At 35.7% G+C, this 18,166-nt stretch overlaps 1 long non-coding RNA gene across 1 annotated transcript in view; it reads left to right on the forward strand.

Moving 5' to 3' along the window:
• Window positions 1-14,176: 14,176 nt before the first annotated feature.
• LOC140689764 (uncharacterized) overlaps window positions 14,177-18,166 on the forward strand; it is a 100,577-nt gene continuing 96,587 nt past the window's right edge. The window contains exon 1 of the long non-coding RNA XR_012064854.1: window positions 14,177-14,225. This is a non-coding gene — a long non-coding RNA (uncharacterized lncRNA). The remainder of the gene's footprint in view (window positions 14,226-18,166) is intronic.

Consider the following 18,166-nt stretch of genomic DNA (forward strand, 5'->3'; position numbering starts at 1 on the left):
CATGGATTTTATTTAGTTTTTGTGACTCTTTTGTAAGTTTTTGGCTTGTGGTTACCCTTTTTTGTAAGTCTATTAGCCCATTACTATAACTGTTTTTATTAAACTGATAGTAACATGATCTCAAATCCATCCTACCGAGAAGAAAAAATTTAAAAAAGAAAGAAAAAAATCTTCTGTATTTTCCTGCCTCTCTCTCCCACTCTCAATGGTTTAGATGTCTTCTTTTACCATTTCGTGTTTATTTTACTTGTAATTCATGAGTTATCACCTTTCCAATTGTGAGATTCTCATTTCTGTAGCATTCTGCTGCTTTTCTATTTAGAGTAGACCTTTCAATATTTCTTTTAGCATGGGTTTAGTGTTGCTAAACTCCTGCACTTTTTTTTGTCTGTGAAACTCTTTATTTCTCCTTCTATCCTAAAGGATAGCCTTGCTGGATAAAGTATCCTAGGCTGCATCTTTTTTTCATTCAGGGCTTTGAATATATCTTGCCACTCCCTTCTGGCCTGTAGTGTTTGTGTAGAGAAATCAGCTGAGAGCCTTATGGGGTTCCCTTGTAACTCACTCTTTGCTTTTCTCTTGCTGCCTTTAGGATCATTTCTTTATCCTTGACTCTGGCCATCTTGATTATGCTATGTCTTGGTGTGGGTCTGTTTGGATTCTTCCTGTTTGGGACCCTCTGAGCTTCCTGTACTTGGATATCTGATTCCTTCTTTAAGTTTGGGAAGTTTTCAGTCATGATTTCTTCCAATACCTTTTCAATTCCCTTTGATCTTTCTTCCCTTTCTGGGACCCCTATTATGCGAAGATTGGCACTCTTTATATTATCCCATGCTATTTTCATTTGTTTTTATTTGTTTATCTTGTAGCTGTTCTGATTGGGTGCTTTCTGTTGTCCTGTCTTCTAGGCCACTTATTTGTTCCTCCACAGTATCTAGTCTGCTTTGCACAGCCTTTAGATCCGTTCTCATCTCAGCCAATGAGTTTACCAATTCTACTTGGCTCTTCTTTATAGCTTCCATTTCATTTTTGACGTATTTTATGTCTCTAAATACTATCTCTTTTAGTTCCTTCAGTACTTTGATCACTCCTTTTTTGAAATTTTGATCTAGTAGGCTATCAATGTCTATTTCATTGATCATTCTTTCAGGAGATTTCTCTTGTTCTTTTAATTGGGAGTGGTTTCTCTGCTTCTTTATCTTGCTCATACCTCTCTGGCACTGTGGTTTATGGAGTATCAGTTACCTATTTTGGTCCTTAAAGAGTTTATTTATCTATCTAATGCCTATGTAGGAAAAAAACAGATTTGTGGCGTCTCTGTCTTTTGAAGAGGATGATGTTTTGTTGGAGTTCTGCAGGTGCTCTGGTTGGCTGAGTGGGTCTGTGGATGTGAGTCTTGTTGTATTAGTGGGAGAGGGTGAGCTATGAGCGTCCTTCTACTCCACCATCTTGGCCTCCTCCTCCTCAACAGCATATTATATTGTCTGAGTGACACATGAATACTGTGAGGTAAGTACAAAAAGGCAGATTAATGTTTGTGTTTTACATGACAGAGCAGGCCCGTAATAGAGATGGAGGACTCTATCAGCCTTCTGGGCAGCAGTGGTGGTGATGATGGTGGTGGTGGTGGTGGTGGTGAGTTTGAAGAAGGCAGGAGTTTTACAGTTCATCAGAGGTGATTATTTCTGGAGCACAGAGCTGAAGTTAAGGTATTAATTGACCTAGGTCATGTATTTCATCAGTGACAGAACCTGATCTTGAACTTGGACCTTTAGACTTCTATTCTAGCTTGGAACTCTGCTCTCTTAAAGTGCATCTGTAGGATCTTAATATGTCTGCTCTTTGCAGTGTGTTCTCCACTGTTAACGCCAAGGTTGGGTTCAGCTGAATGATATCAGTTCTACAGAGATTCATCCATGTGGCTTTAGGGTCTTGGAAAGATGGCTAAGAAGCATTGCATTACACGAGTGAATAACATTAATCTATTATTTTCGAATTCATTTTGCAGAGTTTAAAAGAGTGTAAATAAGACATGGACCTCTTTGTAAAACCTGTTGTTTTGTACTGAAATAAATGCTGAAGAGTTTAGAGAATGCAGCTCATATGTTTGTTAAACAGAAAGAGTAAGTTAAAAAGTGTAGAAGTATAGACAATAAGAAATATTTAGGTGATAGACTCATTCAAATAACTGTAACCTGATTGATTCTTGAAATTTATGGAACTAAAGAGAGGGCACCTGCCATTTATCAGTGGGCAGAGTTTCTTACAAAGCAGACAAGATGAATCCCTCAAAACAAGGTATGAGGAGCAATGGTAGGAAAAAAGTCAAACTATACAGGTGCTGACTTTTAATTTTAATCAGCTAGCAGGTGTTTTTTGCATAGGCATTAATTGATTTTTTTAAGTTAAAGAAAAGGACTAGAAAACTCTGTTTATTATTTTAAAACTTAGATCAGTAGATAAGCATCTAAATAAGGGATTGGTGATTTTTTTTTCTCTGAAGGACCAGATGGTAATAAGTATTTTTCGCCTTATGTGGGTCATGTGTTTTCTACTGTAACAACTCAGATCTGCCATTGTAACTCCAAAGTAGCCATAGACCCTGTGTAAGTGAATGAATGTGGCTGTTTTCAATAAAACTTTATTTAAAAAATAAGAAGTGGACCAGATTTTACTTGCCAATCATGACCGCAGTTTGCCCAACCCCTAGTCTAACTCTTTATTAGTCTTGATTCTTAACTAATACTGGAAAGCCATAAGTAAAGTTCTGGACAATAAAAGCATCTTTTTTCTCCTTGTGCCAATTATTTCCCTTTTAAAAGTTCTATGAATGCCAACCTTATCTATCAATAAAGTTATAAGCATACTGAATAGAAAATAATCAAATATTTATTGTGTGATACTAGGAATACAGTTGAAAAAGAAATACCCACTTAGAGGGTCATTAGCTCAAAACATTATTTCTATTAAAAATATATATCAGGATGACTGAAACCACACATACTGTATTTTTCTGAGTATTTAGTAAGGAATCAACTAGTAGTTCTGTGTCATACTTAGAATATGGAATAATACCCATATGCAGTCATAATGCGGCTGAAAAAAGGAGACTAGGATTAATTTTGCCCTTCTCATGTGCAACTAGAGCATATTGGAATCAGTATCCTCATCAGTTACCCACAACACCTGTAATAGGTGTGTGTGAATATGTGTGTGTTTGTATATTTATGTATAATGTATAACCTTATATATAAAAACACTCCCACTCACATAGCTGAAGCAATAACCTAGTTAGACAAGTGGTAATTCCATAGGGATTTTCTTTTCCTACCTAATTGGACACAGATTTTGCACAAATTTTATGAAAAAAAAAACTTACATGTGTTTTCTGAATTTAGAATGGCAAATAATAAACCAAAAAAAATCCATAGTCATCTCAAATCAAATGTGGCTAAAGACATGATTCTAAAATGACAGTGTAGGAAAAGCAAGATGTAAGGTCTAAAGGCCTGTATTTCAGAGTATACAAGGCTTATTACTCTGGGTCTGTTTTCTATCAAATGCTTCCCTACTCATTCTCATTCATTTTTCAATTTGGCATTCCTTTATATTGCCAAAGCAGGTGCCTTGCTCGCAATAGCAGGAGTATATGTTTCAAAAGGTCCCATGGAGAATAATTTATCATGCAAGATTACTTCATGACTAATGATGATCTCTATAAACATTCAGGTGCTATTTGACTGCCTGGTTGGTGGTGGTCCAACCTGGTGACAGTCAGCATATGTTTTATCTCATCTTGCCTTACACATTCTCAATGTAGTCTAATATACGTTGGAAAGAAGCTCTGGGATGTCATAGAGAATAAAATGATGAATAGAAGCTATTAAATAAAATTACTACAAATAAAACATTGAACGTAGGACTTTATCATCTCTGGTTTTATCAGTGACATAGGAGGTCTTTTTGAAGCTGTATTCCAAACCTGATGTATTAACTGCTGGACACTGTAAGATAACAACGATATCATTCTAGCCAAGTTTAGGACTGGGAATGTAGGTTGGGAGGAGGAAACTTGTAAAATTAATATGCTCTCTAGCTAAAGCTTCAAAGCTACAGATAATAATGCATGTGAAATTCTGTGTACAGTGTAAGCACTATATGAATATGAGGTGTTTTTATATTACTGTAATATTTAAACCATATGTTTTTATTAGGTAAATATTTTAAACAACCTAGGTTTATCTTTTTAAAGTTTGATTATCAGCTCTAGTCATTTTGAGCTCATTAAACATCATCAGCAAAGGAGCAAACACGTAAAGCAGATGTGTTTCTAACCTAAAAAACAGAGTATATTTTGATATTGGCATGTACAGCAGAACAAAATACAACTTATAAAGTGTTCTGAAACTAGATATTTTTACTTCTGAGTATATTTAAGTAAAAATAACAGTTTAGTAGAAAAAATTTGAATTCTACACAATTTCCAGAAATATATCTAAAGTTAGTAGATTTTAGGTTGCAGATAAGTCACTATGGAAATATTTTAATCAAAATAGAAACATTCTCCACCACCATCTCCTTATGATGTCCAGCATAGTCCGGCGACCTATGCAAGCAAATAAAATGAAGTTTTCAGTTTTCCACATTTTTGGGAGAAGGATTAGTGTTTTTCTACATGATGAAATCTATAAGTTCATTATTTCTTCCCTCTTTCCATTTTTATATATTGAAATTACAAAGCTCATTAACACTTTGTAATAAATAGGAGAATTGCAGTTATGAGCACTGATGTAGTAATTAGCCTGCCTGGCTGTGGGCCCTAGCTCTCCTACACCAGCTACTTCATCTTGGGCAAATGACTTGGTGTCTTTGTCCCTCAACTGCTTCAACTGTAAACTAGGGGTAATATAGTGTCCACTTTCTAGGATGATTCTCAGCATTAGAAATAATGCATGTAAAGAATTGGCAATGATTTCTGATATACAGATGTATTCCACAATTATTTTATGTTAATATTATTATCCTTTTTATTTATTTTAAAATATGCATTCAAGCTTTGAAAAAAAAAATAGCATCAGAGCTTGGCAACTGTGATGAGCTGTTGTGTTGCAGCAAGTGTTAAGTTCCACACAAACTTGATTTAGTGTCTGCCTCACTCACCACAGCCACTCCAGGACCCAGGACAGTGTCTGACATGCAGGGTACACTCAATACCTGTCAAATGCATGAACAGATGAATGCATTAATGAACCTGACCTCAAGGTCAAGGGAAAGCATTGGGTTGTTTTGCAAGGAAGCATCTATAAATGAAGCAGTAAACTAAGGCCAGCTTTATCTCCAGTGCCTCCTGTCACTGGGTCCCTACTGTTTTGGCCTTGGCAGTTTGCCTTATTGTTGAGTAAATGTTCTAATGGCATTCCACTATTTCAGAATCTTATTTATAAACTTCCGCTTTGACTTTCACAGCCAAGTTTGAGAACCTGGAATAAGTAGGACATGGTTTAAGACAAGAGATATGTGCGTATCTCCAGAACACTAATGCTAATTCTAATAGCACCTATGTGTATCTACTACTGTATACTAAGTATATAAATACATATTCTCATTTAATCCTCATGCAAATCCTGCAAGGTAATTATCACCATTGTACATAGAATAAAAAAAGTGAACACTGCAGAAGATTAAATATATTTGCTGAGATCGTACAGCTCATTAAGTATCAACCACCACTACTAGCTAGTATCTTTGCTAAGTGCCAGACATTCTTCTATGTCTTCTATGTGTGTGTATTCACTTGCAACGCTATGATGTAGGTACTATTATTATACTTGGAGAAACTGAGGGTAAGAAAGACTAACTAGATGCAGGTCACACACTTGATAAATGGTACAGCCAGAATTCAAATCTAGGCAGTTGCACTATCAAATTCGCATACTTAACCACTACAATACAAGATTTTCCACTGTGAGGTCAGTATTAAAACTGACTTATGTTTTAAAAATAAAGTCTATTGTTTTATGGTGAAATTCAACCTTGATTTCAGTAACAAATATATTATGGAATTTAAAATATGTATTCCCTTTTCCATTTTGGGTATGGAATCTTTGCAAAGGCAATTTAGAGATAAATGGAATATAAAGATGAGGTTACATTATTACATTATTTAGTTCTCTTGTACATTATTACATTTATTATTTTAAAATTTAACCTGAAGTTAAATCATAATGGTTAAAAATTTCACTGTAGTAAGCATGATGGCCTTTCTATATGGTATTCCCAGCAATACCATATCTAAAGTTAAGAATGTAGGTAGTGTTCTTTGACAGACACTTTTAGTAAAGAAACTAAATGAAATGAGTATATGACATAAAATTGCACATAACTTGCACCTTTTACTTAACCACTGCTCTATATAGAAAACTATCTCTGCACTACTTCTACTCATCACCTTGTTTTGCTGACACACAGTAGTCTTTTTATTTACAAATGTAGAGTTCTGTAAAATGAAATACTCCTTTTATGAGGATGCTTAACTTCATTCATATGTCTTAGAGTTTAGGTTAAACAATAATTTAGTTCATTTTGGGATTAACATCCTTATGAGAGATCACAAGGAACTAAGGGAAATAAAGTAAAATTGTGTTTACCAAATCATCTGGGTTTGGATAAGGGATTTATATGTTTAATTACATTTAAAACTTTTTTATTATTTTAAAATAAAATTTTAACTCTTTTTATACAGTGAAATTAACCTTTTGGTAGAGCCCAATTCAAGGATTGAGAAAGGGTAAACACTTTCTATCTAGAAAATTAAGGTTAAATGGTTAAACATCCAAAACATCTTTTAGTGTGATATGGGGTATAATGTAATTCCCCCCCTAAATTGTCACTGGCCATGCTTAAGGTTGATGAAAGAAGGTTGGGAAAATCTCAAGGTACCAACAATCAATAAGTGTTCCCCAAAGTAGGACTGCGTAGCTCAAAAAAAGTTACTTAAAAAGAAATTTCACATAAATTAGATACTTACATTAAATGTTATAACCCGATAAAGTAAGCATTATTATTCCCATTCTACAAATGAGCAAATCAAGTCTTTGAGATACTGTAACTTCCCAATGGATCCATAGCTAGACGTGGTGGAGCTGGCATCTAATTCCAGGCCCTCTTTACTCAACAGCTGCAACTATTTATACCACATTATATTGTGTTGGCACACCAGGCAGCTGCATTCATTAACTATGTAAATGAACACATTAATTGAGCATAAATTATGTGGCATCAAGTCATGATACGTTCTTTAGATGGGAAAATTAAACAAGATACTCTAGTTCCTGCTCTCAAGGAATTCAAATCTAGGAAAAGAAAAAGTTTCTTGAACAGATACAAAGCAGCAAGATCAGTGTAACAGCAGAGGTGATCGCACCATGGAGTGAGAGCATAGAGGTCAAATAAGCTGTCTTAAATGGTGAGTTGAACATTTTTTTCAGGTAGACCCCAGGGAAAAAGATTTTCCATGCAAGGAAAACGACACGTAAAATCATGAAACATGGGATCACATGGTCTATTAGGGAACAGCAAGTGACTGACCATTCCTGGGCTGGTATAGAAGCAGTATAGTGAGGTGGATAAAATTATGGGCTCTTTGTAGTCATGACAGCAATCACTGAACATTGTATTTATTACTATGTTTTTCCCCATTTTCCAGCAGAAGAATGTCCAGTATCTTTACAGCAATAGTAGAGACTCTTCATCCTCTGTCCCTTGCTTACATACTCCAAGTTACCTCCCACTGCTCTCTTTATTGATAAAGATCTATCCTTTTTCCATAATAATGATATTAGGGAGTGCTTACTATGAGTCAATCATCCTTTTAAGTACATAAAACATACTAATCATTTTTTCTTTTTTTTTGAAGCAATTTTAAACTTACAGAAAGTCGCATGAGAAAAGTACAAAACAAAACTTTATACCCTTCATCCAGAGTCCCCATGCAAGTTTTGATAACCAATCCTATGTGCTGTTTATAGGAAAATTATCCATTTGAGGGTCAAGCATCACCTCTTGCCATATTTCTCTAGTCTCCTTCAATATAAAACATTTCCTTTGTCATTCTATGATTTTCACAACCTTTATGTTATGGAATTAAAGGGTCTTATTTTGTAAGTGCCCATCATTTGGGTTTTTCTGATGTCTCCTCATGATTAATTGCATGCTATTCATTTTGGGGCGGAATATTGCAGTGGTACTATTTTCTTATGTGATAAAATGATGCTTTGGAAGCAAGAAGCTAGTATGAAATATTTCCACTACATTTCATGATTCAGTCACTATTGGTATTTGATTCTACACTTCACATGATTTACTAACAGTCTGTCTCTATAACTGGGAAATGGTGAAAACACTTCAAGAGTAATGGCATATAATTTACCTACTGGGAAACCTCATACAATTCTCTGTGTAGAGCAAGTACTCAATATGAAGCTATCAAATTTATCAAAAGAAATTGAGATGAACTTTAGTCACTTGGATAACTTTACAAAAGAGCAATTCTGGAAGAGGATGGCAAAGAATAGAAATTAAGGGAGAAATGTTTTAAGAATTTGAATTCAAAAGAGGAAAGTGAGAGGAGACAGGATTTTTAGATCTTTTGGGGAATGTCTTGGAGAAGGGTAAAGAAGGAAGCACTTTGAGGCTGTCTCATTTGCTTCTGGAGAGAAAATGAATTCAATGTTTTACTGGCAGTCTGAAAAGTGATAATTTACTTAACTTTAAAAACTATCTCAGGATGTAAATATTATTATGTTCTCATTTTATAGACAAATAAGTTATGACAAATTAAGTATCTTGCCTAAAGTCATGCAACCAGAGTGTGGCCGACTCAAAGTTCCAAACTGGTGAACCTTTCATTTTAGTGCCCTAGTTCTCTGCAGGGGGCTTTAAGCTACATTTAAGATCACTTGTAGTTCAGATTCATAGGATTAATGAATCTGAATGAATTGTACCTATGAGAACAGGGAAGAGAAGTGGGAACTGAGGGAGAAGGTCATATCTCAAAGAGACTGCACAGTTTGTTATTCACAGGGTCCTTTAAATTAAGATGAAAACCTTACAGCAAAAATTGTAGTGCTAGATAGAGGAAGGGGGTGGGAGGGAGAGCAAAGAAGCAGTGGTAGTTGTAGTAGCTACCGAGGGTGCCTGCTGTGTAGCATTGCTTTATATTATATGTAATATCTGCTTACATTTTTTTTAATCTGGAAGCAATTCCTATCTTTTTAGATTTGGGACTGCATTTAACTACTAATGGCTTTCATGTAAGCCTCTGGCATTTGAGATGAGATGGATGGACTAGAAAAATTTTCCTCTCTTTTAAAATTCTCCCCACAGAATGACCTTTAGGGCTGTGGTTCGGTTTTAATGGCAGGCAGGATATAGCTGCTCTCATCCGTGTCAAACATCCAGGAATTGTTATTGTTTTCTCTCTCCATTATCATTTAGACAATCAATACGTATTTAGGTTCTTTAGTAAATAAGTCAATGATTCCAAGCCTTCACCATTGTTTGAACTCACTCTAGTTTATGTCTTTCTGGTAATGAAAGGATGAAAAACAATCATATGGTTTTCCAGAAACAGATCATTAGTTGTGTAAGAGAAGGATTATCACCTTCTTTCATATGGTGTAGTACCTTTTTGAACCCCACTCAAAATAGTTTGTGTGTGTATGTGTATAGTGTAATAAAAATGTGTTTAATAATACCATACTGATGATTATTACAGATTTATCTCCTAATAGTCATCTATTTGTTTTTCCTCTTGTGTGTCTTTGCTTCTTTCTTCCCCCACACCAGTGATGAGGGGAGAAGATAAGTATTAGCATGTGCTTAATATAATAGAATTCCCAAAGTATGCTTAGGGCAAGAATAAAGTAGATGTTTAAACACAAAATTGGTTTGAGAAAAAATGTAAACTACAGTATAAGTCAAATGTGGAATATAATTAACTTTTGCTGCTATAAAACTTACCCAAAAGCTAATAATTTAAAATATAGTTTTTTATTTCACAATTTTGTAGAATGATGATTTTGGCTGGCCTCTGCTGGGCAGTTCTTTTGGTCTGGGATCAGCTTGGTTGATCTCACCCTGACTCATTAATGCATCTCTCAGCAGCTGGCTGCTTGGCTGTGAGCTGGCTGGTGTATGATGTCCTTGCTGTGACAGTTGGGGTGACTGGGGTTTCTCACCTTTCAGCAGGCTAGGCAGGTATTCATATGATGGCAGCATTACAGAGCCATATGAAGTTGCACACCAATGGACAAGTCCTTTTCCCATTCATTATCTTATATCACATTTGTCAAACTGTCAGGTATGCTGTTACCCATGGGCTTAAGCAAGTGCCATGGCCAAGCCTAAAGTCACTGTGGGAGAGCAACCACCAAAGTGTGAGGATAAAGGGGAGATGTGAACAGATTTACTATATTAAATATGGCGAATTTGTGAAAGTTATACAAATGCCCAATATAGGCAACATATTATATATAATTATAAATAGCAGTATTTCAGAAATTATGATCAAACCACATTCTACCATTCTGGTAAACTAAGAAGTGATTTAGAAAAAATTTTTTTGCTATTTTTCAAGTTTTCTGCAACTGTTAGAGATTAAAATGTTTGAAGAACTGTAAAGAATCTAAGTGAAATATAAGCTATAACCTTGCCTTGAAAAACTGTATCATCTTTGGGGACTGATAAGAATGATACACTTAAGCAAATGTAAACATTTACAATAAAAATTAGTCATGAAACTTTTTTTTAATTTATTAGAAATAGACTGTAATGTGTATATTTTGAGGAGAATAGTATGCTTTCCTCTGCTGCCTTTCTAAATACATGGCATTGTTTCTATTCTATTGATATCTGTATCAATCACAATAGATTAATTGTTAAGAAAATAGACAATTTTAGGAAATTTAATACTTGTAAGATGAGAAGTTAAACAGAGTGCTGGAACAACCATAGATTAGTGAAGTGTACCATCTGGGGCTAAAGGAATAAAAGCTAGAGAAGATATTATCTTGATCTAGAAGTCTGGTCTTTCTGGAAAGAGCTAGAACCATACCAGGGATTGCTGATGTAGGGAAGAAAAGAAGATACCAAAGAATATGTTGGGGAAGAGAGGGCATTGTACCCTGATTTTCCCTGCCTTCTGTTCTCCAGTTGCCTGTCAGTGCTTCCATTTGACTAAACTTCGCCAAATGTCAAGGGAGCTTGGGAAACTGTAGAAAAGGGAGAGGAATGGATATGAGACCAAATAGGCAATGAGGTAACTATTCTTCTACGTGGACTTTAGCAGGAATAAGGGAATGAGAACAGAATTCCGTTACAGGAGAAGTACAAGGAGTAAGAAGATACAGATTTTCAGCCTTTGACGTACAAAGTAGACTTATGCAGCATGACAGAATTCTTGTAAGCTGGGCCAAGGTATGAAGAGGTTTTCCGGGCTCCATTATCTTTTCCTTTAGCTTACTGAGGGTCAAATCTTGAGAATGTAGCCCTAGAATTTTCCAGCATCGTAGAGACTGTTACTGTTTTTGTGTATTATGATTTACCTATGATGTTGAGGTTGGAAGAAAGGAGGATACATCAGAGCAGAGTCACTAAAACAGAAGCCTATCTCATTCCTGCCCTGTTCCAGGACTCCAAGAGGAAGTCCAGAAAACTGGGAGTCAGAATATGTACGGACCATGATGTGCCTTGATCTATCAGTATGTAGCTGCTCTGGATTCCTCTTCCCCCTCAAGTCGCAGGGATTGTTGAGACAGAACCCAAGAGTGGTTGAGAATCTGTGTTTGAAGCTCACCAGAGGAAGCACTTAAGTGGGGGTGAAGTTGGTGAGTGCACCCTATGTACCAAGGCCAGAGTGACTCAAAGGAGACCTAAGAGCTATCATAAACAGCAACGAAGACCAAAGGGAAGAATTTTCCATAAGGGTGTGTGCCATTGTACCAAACCCAAGCCCAGAGAGACACAGCCATGATGTATACCAAAAAGAGACTTTCAGTAAACCAGTAATCAGGCAGGCAGCACTCAGATGAAGAATACATTTGTTCATGCACTCTATATATATTAGAGAAAGAGAGAGAGAGCGAGAGTGAGAGCAAAAATTAAAGGCAAATTTAATCTTTTAGATGAGACTAAATTTCAGACTGAATAACACATGTAATTCCCACACCTCCTTAACCATGGTCTGGTGAAGAAGGTGAGAAACATATAAAAATAAATACTTTTCCTGTATGTTAGAATTTTGATATGAGTAAAGACAGACAGATACATCACTGTTTTATGATTTTTAATCAATATATATTATATTTGTTTATTCCTTTAGCCACCAGTTTATTTTTTTCCACAGATGAGGTACTTACAAGCATAACATAAGTAAAATACTTTATAGGATAATCTCACTTCTCAGAGACTATAAACAAACAGTAATAGTCAGTTTCCTAGCTTGAATAAACTGGATAAATGATAGTACCATTTACTGAGAAAGAAAAGCAAAAGGGTATGATATTTGGATGGCCTATGTTTGCACGTTTGGTTTCCAGTAGGAAACATCATGTAGGTTACGGGACTTACAGTTCTAAAAATGTTAGGATGGGGTTCTAACTCCCAGGATTAACAACTGGTGACTGTTCAAGATTTTCATTTATTTAGACTTAAAGTGGTTTCATCAAAAATAGTGAATTGATCAAGGCTGTTTAATTCCAAGGGGTGCACTAGCACTGAATTTAATGCTTTGATCTTTTTGTTAGACAATTTAATCATATCTGCTTTTAAGATATATATCTTATTGATTTTTCTTTTGGTGCAATGCAATGCTTGCTGATGTCTCTTTGTATTCTGTGCCCTCTAACCATAGATCCTTGGACTGGCTGCCCCCACCCCATCCCTCCAGATCTTTCTCTCACTCCCTATTGTCAGCATAGTTTTCATGTTTCTGAAGGAATCCTATCCTACTTTCCTCATAGAGATGATGCTCCTTATCAAACCCTCAGAGCATAAGATACCTTTCTTTGGTGGTATTCACCATACTTGCAGTGTTACTCTTTTTGTGTTTATTTGACTAATATCTTACTCCCTGTTAAGAATATTGTATTCACCTTGTTCTCCTTCAATACCAAATTCAGAGTCTAACACATAGCAGTGCTCAATAAATAGTTACAAAAGAAAAACTAAAAGGATCAATTATAAAATGGCTGTTAAAGTATAAGGGACGTAAGTAAAATACTTAATTTCACTTCAATAGTGCATAATTTTTCCTATACATAGGAATTACTTATACCACTAGATTTTTCTTTTAAGAATGATGGCTTTAAATATGATTTTTCAAGGGCTCTTTCTAAAATTTACTAAAGTCTCATTTCAATCTTTTGTTGACTCAGAGTCATTATGAGTATACTTAATTATACTGTGTAGTATTAATGTTGGTGTTTACTTTTAAAGTTTTTTTCCTTCTGCGTCCTTTAAATCTAATGTGTCAGCCTTTCTTCCCATCCCTGAAACTGTTCTTCTCATCTGTTGTTGTCAAGGAAAGAAGTTAACCAAGCTTTTAAAAAAAGATAGTTAAAATATGAATCAATAAGGAACTGAATATAAGTTTTAGGACTGAATTAGGAAACATTAAAGTGGAAATTTATTGAATTATTTCAAACCCACAACAAACTTTTCACTTATATTTGAGTTTACAGATTTATTAAGGGCATTGCATTTTCTTAAACCCAAACCCTAAAGAGGCAAGTTCTTCTCAAAAGGAATATAGTGCAGAGATGGTTAAGTGGACCTGGCTTGTAAAAAGTCTAGCTGTCTGGACCATAAGAATATAATCAAGACACTACTTCACATATGGCATCATAAACCCAAACTGAAGATGAAATAAACAGCTTCATGGGTATAAGCTGCTAGAACCCAAACCTGTAGAGAGATCCCAAATCTGATGCGCTCAGTCTTTTGTCTAGAGTGCGTGTTCTAGAACTAAGAGTATGAGATCTCAGTCTAGGACATGCATTCTAGTCTCTTACAGAGCTTTTAATACTTTTTCCAGTTTGGTTGTCAGAAAAGTGCAGCATACAAGAGCTAGTAGATCTGGAATGGAATCTCATATGTCTTTGTAACATATGAAGCCCACAAGCGATCCTGTTGCATGGCTGGATCAAGAAAGAGCATCATCATTCCAGGTAACTGCTGAGTTTCTAAATGCTTACAGTGTAGTTTCACTCTAAATTTTCATTCTTGGCTCTCAGATAATCAGCATGACAGTCTTGTGGTGAAATTCTGGTGCTCATATTACAGAGGTTGGGTTGAACATTTCCCAAGGGTAAATGCAGAGGACTTTATCCACACATTTGTGATACTGTGCTCAGTGGCTTAGGGTCAGACTTAATGTTCTTACCATTTTCTGTTATTATCAATTTTAGAACTTTAGTTCATTATGGGGCTACTGTATAATTTGTCAATTATATCAACTTGTTAAATTGGGTAAAACAATAGTTTAAACCTCTCAATTCCAGCTCTAGGAAGTAGATTAATGTACAACAAGAATGTTGAGAATATAGAGGGAAAGTATACCTAAACTAGGGTGTTCCTAAGGGAATAAACACTAACCAATAGACTGGAGGAATATTTTAAAGCACCATGGAAGTGGATTTGAGTTACTCAGTACTGATCAGCATCTACATTTTCATCTGGAAAACTTAACTCAATCTGTGCTCTTGATTAATTTAGTCACAATGATACATGGTTTATTGCATATCCCCTTGGCAGTATGAATCAATTTGGGGAACTATTTTTGTATATTTTTAGCTTCCTAAATATTTTAAGTTTTAATGTAAGAGAATTATTTTTCTCATTTTTATTATTTATTTAAGTTTTACATGAATGCAATAAATGCAGACATCAAAATAATACTAGTAAACATGTGTGGAGAGTGTCTTTCAGGAAGGGTAACCTGGCTTTGGCAGCATAATTCTGTCTTGGATTTCACTGCTGAGAAACTGGTAACCTATATATCATCTAGTTCAGTGAATAGGCACCTGTCCTCTATTGTAATATATATTATTATAATACTCTATCAGTAAAGTGAATCATAGTCTGAACTCTGGATGCAGACCTTCTGGATTCAAATTCTGGCTTTCTACTTATTTGCTCTGTGATTATGACCAAGTTACTTAATTGTTCTGTGCCTTAGTTTGTCATATGTAAAATAAAGACAAACATAATAGTACCTTATAGGGTTATAATGAGGATTAAGTAGGTTTCTACGTATAAAATGCTTAACACTTCGGAAATAATGAATAAAGGTTAGTTCGCATAATAGTTATAATAGTAGCACTGGTGCTAACACCATAGTTTTAATTGGAATGGAGGGGAATTCACTACCTTACCTCTATGATAAACATCATAACATACTGAATTTAACTTAGTTTCTTTATCCTAAAGTCAAGGGAAGATACTTTTCAGGAAAGTGAGTACCAATTTGGAAAGATACTGTAGGAAAAAATTCTATCTGCACTCTTCTTATCTCTGAATTTTGGAGATTCTTTGAGAATGGATCTAAATAGCAGTGTATGTAGCGTACCAGTGGAGCAGTATACTTTCGTAGCTTTCAAAAAACAAAGCACAGTGTGGAAAATACAAGGTAACTTTAACGAAAAGTAAGAACACAGTTATTTTGCATGTAATGTAAGAAGTCCTTTGGAAAGTGCCTTTAGTTCCTAAGTTAGAGGCATCATGAGTACTCAGAAAGTTACTGAGAAACTTCTTTTGAATCATGTCAAGGAACAGAAGTATCAATGTAAGTGGACTGCTTACAGCCTTTGTCAATTAGCAGGCTGAAGACGACGCCAGTGGACTGCATTAGAAGTCCTTCATGACGCTGAAGACTCTCAGTGTACACACTGGATCAAAAGCTGATCTGTTTGATGTTCCATAGTATGCTAAATGACAAAGAAAAACCTTGATCCCATTTAGAGAGAACTAAAAGACACAGACAGTGCCAATGTAGACTCTGAGTGTAGAACTGGAACCTACTGGTTGGGTTGTTGTTGTTGTTGTTTTCTAAGGGAGGTACTGGGGATTGAACCCAGGACCTCGCACATGCGCTCTGCCACTGAGCTATTTCCCTCTCCTCTGAAATCTACTGAAGGTTGACCTGAGCAAGTTTCTGGGAATCTTGCTTTATTTCTACTCAATGCCCAAGAAAGTTGGCATTTCAGAAATTGTGTAAAGAGGGTAAATTTATTTTAACCTCTTTTAAGGTTAATCTTTATAAATATGTAATAAATAATATTTACAGAATGCTTACTATGTGGCAGGCACTACTCTAAACATTTTGCAAAGATTAACTCATTCAATTCTAACAACAACGCTATGAGGTAGATTACTATTTCTCTCCCTATTTTACAGGGGAGGAAACTGAGGCACAGAGAGGTTAAGTCAGAATCTAATGCCCTGTTACTAAATGCCATTTAAATAAAAGAATTTTTGTTGCATCTGCTTGTTCTGATGCCATGCAGATATAAAAATAATGGATAACAGTAATGAATAACAACAAATTTTCTGATTATTTGAAAAGTATTGCTTATCATTTATTAGTTTTTCAGTTATTCTCAGACAAGCTAGAAACAAGTACCAGTAGGATCCTTAAAGGTGAATTTAAAAAGGCTATAAGAAATGCATTTATGTATGTGGAATTTTATTGGGGTTAAGAGTGAATAAGGAAATCAACAAGAAAGATAAAATTTCACATATTAAAAGGACAGTTTATACCCATGCATGCATTTGTGTGTTCCAGATTAGGCAGAACCATGAATATTTATTTTTTAAGTGGCAGGAATCAAAGGGAAGAGGCTATATTTCTTCATCTCAGGGTATAGTCATTTTACAAAGTGAAGAAAATTGTATGTTAAAAGTTGAATCTGTTTACATCTATTTCTCATATTTTCATAGAAGAAAATTGATTTCCTCCCCTCCCTCAGGTGTGGGTGAAAAGCCTCCATTTTAAAGAAAAGCAGCACAAAAGTGTGAGCTCTGAACCACCACTGTTGTTCTCCGTCACAGGGGCCGGTTTGAGACATAGAACGCTGCCCAGCTGAGCTGTGTCTCTGCAGCTGTATGGCTTACTCAGGGTGCTGCTGCTGAAAGTGTCTTAATTGCTTGCTTTGTCATTTGCCTTATCACCCTTTCTCTTACGTTCTTTTTCGTGGTCTTACCTAGTTTTAACTGAGAATGCTCTTCCCATGAGTTTATGCTCATTTTTAGGGTTCTGAAGAAACAGCATACATATTTATAAAGTTAGGACCTTACTGTAATTTCACAGTGTTTAATATTGCCATAGAAGACAATAACACTTACTGCATACTTTGAAAGCCAGGGCCTAGCATTTCTGAAAGGTCCTGTAGACCTCTTTCAGGCTATTCACCTAATATGAATATTAATTAAATTGACATTTATTGTATCTTGTTACTTTGAAATGTTACTTTTCACTTCAAGACCTCAGCCACATGACGTGCCTCTGCCAAGTTTTTAGAATCCTTTACAGCCCAATTCAAATATGGGATTCAGACTCACCTCCTCCCAATGTCTGCCCTGATTATTAATGCCAAGTCACTCTAGCTCTTTTTTGGTCCTGTCTCATTGACACTTATGGATCCAACTGAGTCTCTGTCACTTCACCCTGGCTGGCATGTATATGCAAAATGTGAACGTCCATTCACCTGAGTGAAAATGTGTTTTTTTTTCACGCTTCCCTTATAGAACCCCTAGTCATGAATAGAACTTATTTAGCATCACTCAGTGCAGTTCCCATACATGCTTTCTATGTTCTTGTGTATTGAACACAGTGAGCAGTTTGCTTCTTCCACTTATTGAGTAGCTACTATTTGCCAGACATTTTCGAACCCAGAGATACAATGGAGAACTTATGTCTAAGTGGAGGAGACAGATAATAAAGAAATACATGGTAAACAGACCAATGATAGATTTTAGAGAGTGATCAAAGCAAACAAGGTGTTAGGATGTAGAGCAGTGCAGAGTTGGGGGACTGATGGATGGAAGGAATTTACACGGCATGAGCCAGCACCAGAGGGCATGCCCTTTATCTGAAAGAAGAGAAAGGAGC

The sequence above is a fragment of the Vicugna pacos genome, chromosome 3 (assembly GCF_048564905.1).
Source record: "Vicugna pacos chromosome 3, VicPac4, whole genome shotgun sequence".
NCBI lineage: Eukaryota > Metazoa > Chordata > Mammalia > Artiodactyla > Camelidae > Vicugna > Vicugna pacos.